The 6,806-nt window shown below is 39.2% G+C and overlaps 1 long non-coding RNA gene across 1 annotated transcript; it reads right to left on the bottom strand.

Moving 5' to 3' along the window:
- Positions 1-2,224: 2,224 nt before the first annotated feature.
- Positions 2,225-6,797, bottom strand: LOC123980945. The gene is made up of 2 exons (XR_006827598.1): positions 6,463-6,797; positions 2,225-4,421 (listed from the first exon to the last, which is right to left on the bottom strand). It is a non-coding gene; the product is annotated as an uncharacterized LOC123980945 (long non-coding RNA).
- Between the last annotated feature and the right edge of the window lie 9 nt (positions 6,798-6,806).

Raw genomic sequence — 6,806 nt, 5'->3', positions numbered from 1 at the left:
ATATATTGTTCAGAAAACCAGGCACTAAGCTCTAAAAGTGACTTATTTATACACACATGCATTAAACATAACTGGACTGAACGATATAAACATACTAAGAGAAAACCAGTCAGCAGCCACAAGGTGACTTTTCAGACAAGGTGTTGTGTAAATAAATGATGATTTGTGTGAATATGCACTTTACAAAAATGTTTTTCATGCTTACACCAGTCCATTTCACACAAAATAACGCACACAATTAACAACCAAAAAAGTATAGGCTGGAGCCCAATGCTTATTTTACCTATCCTATCAACTAGAATGCAGAATAATACGAAAGAAAGAAACTAAAGAAGAAACTTAAAAAAGGCGATAACCACGGGAAATCTCCTGCTGCAGACTCGCTCCCTCCTTATATTTTTTTGCAAACACAATTATCTCCTAATTTAATTTGTTTTCCAAATCATAATTGATTATAGGAGATATCAAGACAATAATCTGTGTATTTAAACAATCTTTACTCATTGAAGTACTAACAGACTATTATATTAATGCAGTACTTTGTAATCACACTTTATGGATACACAGTGAGAATACTGTTCTGGTGTAAATGTGACAGGTTGTCTAATCAGGAGATGAGGACTTGTCATTTCATCACAAATAAATAAAGTATATGTTCTTTATCTTGACCTGAGGAGACCATCTGAAATTCTAGTCAAACCACATCAAATAGAAGACTTGAGGGCGGTTTTACTCTGAAGTAGGTATTTTGATTAACTATTTTACTTCTACCTGCGTACTTGTTTTTGCAGAGTGCAACAGTACAGTAGAGAACAGTTTGACAGTTATTTTGAGAAACAAACACACAATCATCTATATTAAATATCCAGCTGACATTTGACAAACACAGAAGGTTTCCAGGTAAATATGATGTTTTTATATATTGTTCAGAGAACCAGGAGCTCTGAGACTGAAATGTGACGACTCAAAGAGTTGGAACATAAAAAAGGGAATATTTTAAAAAACCTTCCACAGACATTTTTTAAAAACGCTTAAACTGGATCTTTATAATAAAGAGTTCACAAACTAAGAGAGTCTTTCTCAGTTTTATTTTCGCACTTCAGACTTCAGCAGAGTTTGAGGCCGACAGCAGCTTCCTCTTTCTGCAGCCTGTTTTCACAGCATCTACTTAATTTCCTGTGGTCGGATGGTGGCTCTGCAGCAACCAGGAAACACGTGACAGAAGATGAAGTACTGTCACAAAGTGACATTTCAGACAAGGTGTTTAAATAAATGATGAGATCAGGTTTCAGTGATCCTGATCCAGCAGTTATTGATCAGGAGGAGGAAACATGATCAAAGATGGCTCCTCTGAGAGACACAAGATCCTAAATGAGAGTCGAGTGGAGACTCTGCTCAGGAGACAATCTGTGACTGAAGGAACAGGAAGGTTTTATCTTGTTCACATGCAGCTGCTGTGTAGAGACTGAGCTCTGTGAGAGGAACAAAAGCCTCCATGTTAACAGCTGCAGTCAGACTATTCATTCTGTTTTCTGGAAATTCATCACAGCAGAACATTTGAGTCTGATGTGTTGCTGCAGGGGGAAAAAACTACTCGGGACTTTTGTCATGTGAATCACCATCATGTCCACGACAACAAACACAACGTGCATCTGTCCACACAGCAGATGAGATCATGTTTCTGTTTATGAAGTGTTCAGTTCAGTCCGACGGTAAAAGAACATTTATCTGAACTCTTAACTTGGTGTTTGATATAAAAGAGTTCTCATGTTTGTCAGTTTCTACCAACCAGCAGTAAAGAGGGAGAACTGAAACCACATCCTGATTCAGACAGAGGTGAGTGGGGGATGGGGAAGTTAAAATGAGCTCAGAGCTGCTTCGTACCAAACTCTGCCCTCTGAAAGTCCCGCCATTTTGTTCTCAGATCACAGGGAGAGGCCCAGACAGACATTTAGAGCCTTCTGTTGCCACTTTCCTCTCTCAGCTACAGAGTTACAGTTAAAGGAAGTTAATGAGTTTTTTTTATCAGGTTTTTATTGAAAATGCTGTTAAGAGGAACTCTGAGGAGAAAATGCTGACATATAACCTGGTACCTGGTCGGCTGTCTGAAAATGCAGGTGTTTTGTGTTTTGGTTGAGCTGCTCCAGATCAGATCAGCACCAACAGCTCTGATTGGTGAACAACTGGTGGAAAACTAATTTTGTATTAATCTGACGTCTGTAGGTTAATTCAGTGAAGCTTTATTGGCAAGAAAACAGAGGTTTACATTCAAATAAAAAAATACATTGAAATAAAAACATGTACAGAGTGTTAACAGGTCACTCTGCAGATTAATATTTCACATGAAGCATTTAGATTTATCAGCCAACATTATGTAAAGTAGGCCCTAGTTACAATTAGATAATACTTGTAACATCAGTAACATTTTGAAAGCAGTACTTTTTATATTTTGCTAATATTGTGTTTTAAACAGAGTCAAATTTAAGACTCCATCTAACAGGGTTACAGATTTAAGACTTTTTAATGAATGATGAAATTTCAACTTCACTGCCATATAATGGAAAGTCTGTATGAATTTTTAGCCTGAGAGAATTATTTACAAAGTTAGCTGAATTTAATACATTCATATTTAACACACTTTAGCTTTCTGGTGTGTGTTTGTACTCTGATGACATAAAATGAATCAAGGACGTCACTTTGTGTTGAAGTGGTGGGGACATATGGGTTCAGATTAGAGGTGTGACGATACACTTAGCTCACACGCACGATTCACAATATTGGCAAGAAGACAAGAAGATATTTTAACACTATTTTGATGAAATATTCAATGCTGAAATATATAAATGGAAAATTTTTAACACTAAACCCTACAACAGCGTGGAAACGCCAACACACAGACATGATCCTCATCTCATAAACAACTGTCTCTCCGCTGCTGTTGTAACATTCACTGACCAGTAACCTGCAGCGAGGTCTCGCCATAGTGTGACTGACTCGCCTGAACTTCAGATACTTGCCCATTAAGAATCAACGAGCTAACGTTAGCTTGTTAGTAGCCCATCAGAGACGTTTTTTCTTTCCCAACAACTGAATGATTCGTGCTAGAGCTCATGCACCACAAACACTCCACAGTCCAGAGCCCAAAGCTAAATACTGACGTAAACAGTAACGTTTCCTGTACTGCCGTGTAAAATCAGAGTCACACTAAACGGAGTAAATTGTAAAGTCGTGTATACACAAAATATTTATTTAGGACTTTATGGCATTTTAATCCTATGAAAGGACAAGAAAAAACGTAATACTTTTTAATAAAATGTAACACTTTTAAGGCCTTATTTTTAGAATATGAAATTGAAGACTTTTTAAACACTTTAAGACCCCGCAGGTACCCTGTACCCACCACCGCTTAAACTTCTGGCTATTTATAATAGGTGACCGTCTTTCTCGTGTGTTTACATTGTACGGCCACTAGAGGTCACTGCCAAAATAGATGTAAAGAGTCGTAATTTTGTAAGTTTTTCTTTGGAGGACAGGCTCAAATTTCTGCTGCTTTTGGTTCATTCCGCTGCTGAAGAACAAGTTGTGGATGATGACATCACAAACAGCGATGTCAAAATATCACATCGCCCACAGCAGCCAATCAGACGCAGCAGAGGTAACGATGTTTTATTGACTCTGTTTTTCAGGGACAGTGACTGTGTTTTCTTGTTCTTATGTCTTTGTGAGGACTCTGTCTGACCTTCTTTTCTTTTGAGACAAAGTCAGTGAATTTAAAACACACAAAACAACTATTCTCATTGCTGATCAATACATTGTAGCTACATATACATACTGTGTATACAGGGATGAGCAAAGACGCATCAAAATGTACTAAAATATCAAATACCCTCATTTTGAGTGAGAGGGATGCACTGCAAGATAAAAACAGATGGGGCGTGCTCTAGACTAAAGAGTAAAAACTTAAAGTACCGGTGAGAACCAGCCCACTTCAAGCTCTGTTTAAGTTTACTAATGACATAACCATGAATACTGAGTAGAGGAACTATATCAGCTTAATGAACAGTTCAAAGTTAAATCAAATGAGCTGATCCACACTGAGACACTGAACTTGAAATACGGTCTAAATTTATGCATCCTAAATGCTACCCATCCCTGAGTACATATACACACATCAATATTATTTAAGCTGCATCCAGGAAAGCTGAGCAGAAACACGTGCATACAGCTGGTTACATAATGAATATACCAAGATCAAAAATATTCTCTTGAATTATGCTCTGTGCAGCCTTTATGTTTTCTAAAGATCATAAAACAAACACCAACGAGAGCGAACACACCACCTGTCTGTGAAACATCTCCTTCCTTGTCTCCTCCCTCCTCGTCTCCTCTCCTCGTGTCTCCTCCCTCCTCGGTGTCTCCAGCTGTGTGAAAAGCAGATACAGGTGTGAGGTATCAGCTCTCTTTTCTGGCTTCACTTACACTCGTGATCAGAATAAGCGGTAACATGATGGTGGTTATGAACTTGACAAGTAAACACATGGTTTCCAAATCCAGCCCTGAGCGCGTTCATATAAAAGAGGCTAATAGTAACAATACCAGTGGTGAAAGACTGAAACTCTCTTTACTGAAAACTCCCCACATAACAAAAGGTCTCTGTAACATAAACAAATGCAACCTAGAGTTAAAATAAACTGATAATATTCAGTCTCACATAAGAAAAATTAAACCCATTTATTTAAAGGGGCATTATGTTTGGATGATAATGAAATGGTTAGTGAGCTTGACTGAATATTATAACGAGATTGTGTCACACAGTTAGACCGCAGTAAGTAACTTTACTGTAGTGTTAGCGGATGGCTCCTCTGGGTTGTATATTTTGTGGGTCATGTTAGTTACAGCGAGAGGTGGAGAAGCTGTGTACCTGAGTATCGGTGAAAGGCAATAAATCTAAATTGAACGTTACGAAGCAAACAGCGGCAGGTCGGAGCTACTGTAGCGTTGTCTAAAATTTTAGACAGAGAAGATGGATGGTTTGAAAGAGGTGTCACCACTTATCCCCCACTTACAATGCTGTCCTTTCATCACTTCCCAGGAAACTCAACAAACGTAACCTATTGGCCTCAGGTGAAGATACCAACGATGGTCGTTCAGTCTTGGCCACAGGTAGTCTTAACGACTGTAACGACTGTCGTCACAGCAACCAGGAACACTAACGAACCAGCGGTATCGATGACCCGGGCCAACGACCCCACTGAGGTTAAATAGCTGAGTTTCCCTGCCAGTCAGTCAGAACTGAAGAAGTCCTTTGGATGAGGTACGAAACGTCTTCCAGTATCTTCAACCAAGTCCAGTTGCCCTTGACTTTAACCTTCGTTGGATAACTATAGGCTAATGTTAGTAAACAAATCGCTCGACATCATCTGAACCTGTTTGGTCAGATGGGCTTCAGCACATAAACCTTTATTGTTGTTTTGGATCCTTACGTGGAGCCTGTGTTTTGCTGTGAGCTGGGTGTTTTATGGTGTTAGTGGACTGCATGTCGTTAGCTGCCGTGTTGTTGCTGTAGTCAGAGAGGCTCGGGAGCGCACATAGGGCTGAATCTGACCCGGAGACCTCACATTAAAAGCAGAATAGTGGCTGATGCAAGCAACGTGAGGTTTGAGCCAATTGACAATAAGGCAATGAAAATTTAAGTAATTTATTTGAAAAACTTACATATAGCCCCTTTAACGTCTGTGAGAGGATGTGTGAAACATACTTGGGAGCAAATAAAAAATATGAAGCGGTGAGTAGGTTTAGTGTCACATCTTAAAAACCTACAAGGCTTAAGAACTTCAATTTGTTTCACCGCAGCAAACAAAACAGTCTGTAGGATCTCCTACAGATGGTGATGTCATTTCCCAGAGAGCTGATTGGTCAGTAGGCGGCAGTTTTATAGAGTTGATATGCTGAATAAGTTACCATGGAGATCTACTCTGGTAAGAAGTGAACCACCGTCATGGTGCTGAAAACCCCAAAGTTACCTGGATAAGCTCAAATCCTGCTTCGTGGTACAGAGAGACAAAGAGACACTCTGAGCTCGACACACTCACCTGGATCTGTCAGACTGATGGTGGTGGGTTTAAGAAGTGTGTCTGTCTTTCTGTGCGAGTTGCTTTTCTCTGGTCTGTGTGTCCTTTTTGTTTTTCTGCAGGTCTGCTGAAACTCTATTTTAAAATAAGACTGCAGACTTTTCTTTTTACCACTGCCTTTAATTAAAAATTTAAATTTAAATTTTATGTGATACTGTAGATCAAAGTCCCACTGTGACCTTTACTGTTTTACCCAGTTTTTATTTCCTTTTATACACTAAAAATATTTTAATGCCCCACCCCAATTTCACTATGTTGCATTTATGTTTTATGTAAAGAACTTTGAATTGCCTTGTTGATTAAATGTGATATACAAATGAACTTGTCTTACCTTTGTGATTTTTAGAAGATAAAACCACCAACAGCAACAGCAAGAAGAAGAACAACTGGCAGGTCGACTCTCAGTCCAACACTTCCATCCTTGTCTCCTCCCTCCTTGTCTCCTCCCTCCTTGTGTCCAGCTGTGTGACCTGCAGAGCAGAAACAGGTGTGAGGTATCAGCTGTCAGCAGGTGAACAGAATGTCAGACATTATCTACTGCACTTTGATCACATGACTCGTAGCAGCTGTTTCCTCTAAAGTCTCATCAGCAACATCTTTCTAAAACACAAACATCTGATCTGTGATGTTTCTCAGCTCAACTACCAGGAAGCAGCTTCACCTGAGAGACAAAGA

Source organism: Micropterus dolomieu, linkage group LG12 (genome assembly GCF_021292245.1).
Source record: "Micropterus dolomieu isolate WLL.071019.BEF.003 ecotype Adirondacks linkage group LG12, ASM2129224v1, whole genome shotgun sequence".
In the NCBI taxonomy this organism is placed as follows: Eukaryota; Metazoa; Chordata; class Actinopteri; order Centrarchiformes; family Centrarchidae; genus Micropterus; species Micropterus dolomieu.
Note: the sequence above shows the minus strand (reverse complement) of the source record. Positions and strands in the feature narration are given on the sequence as shown.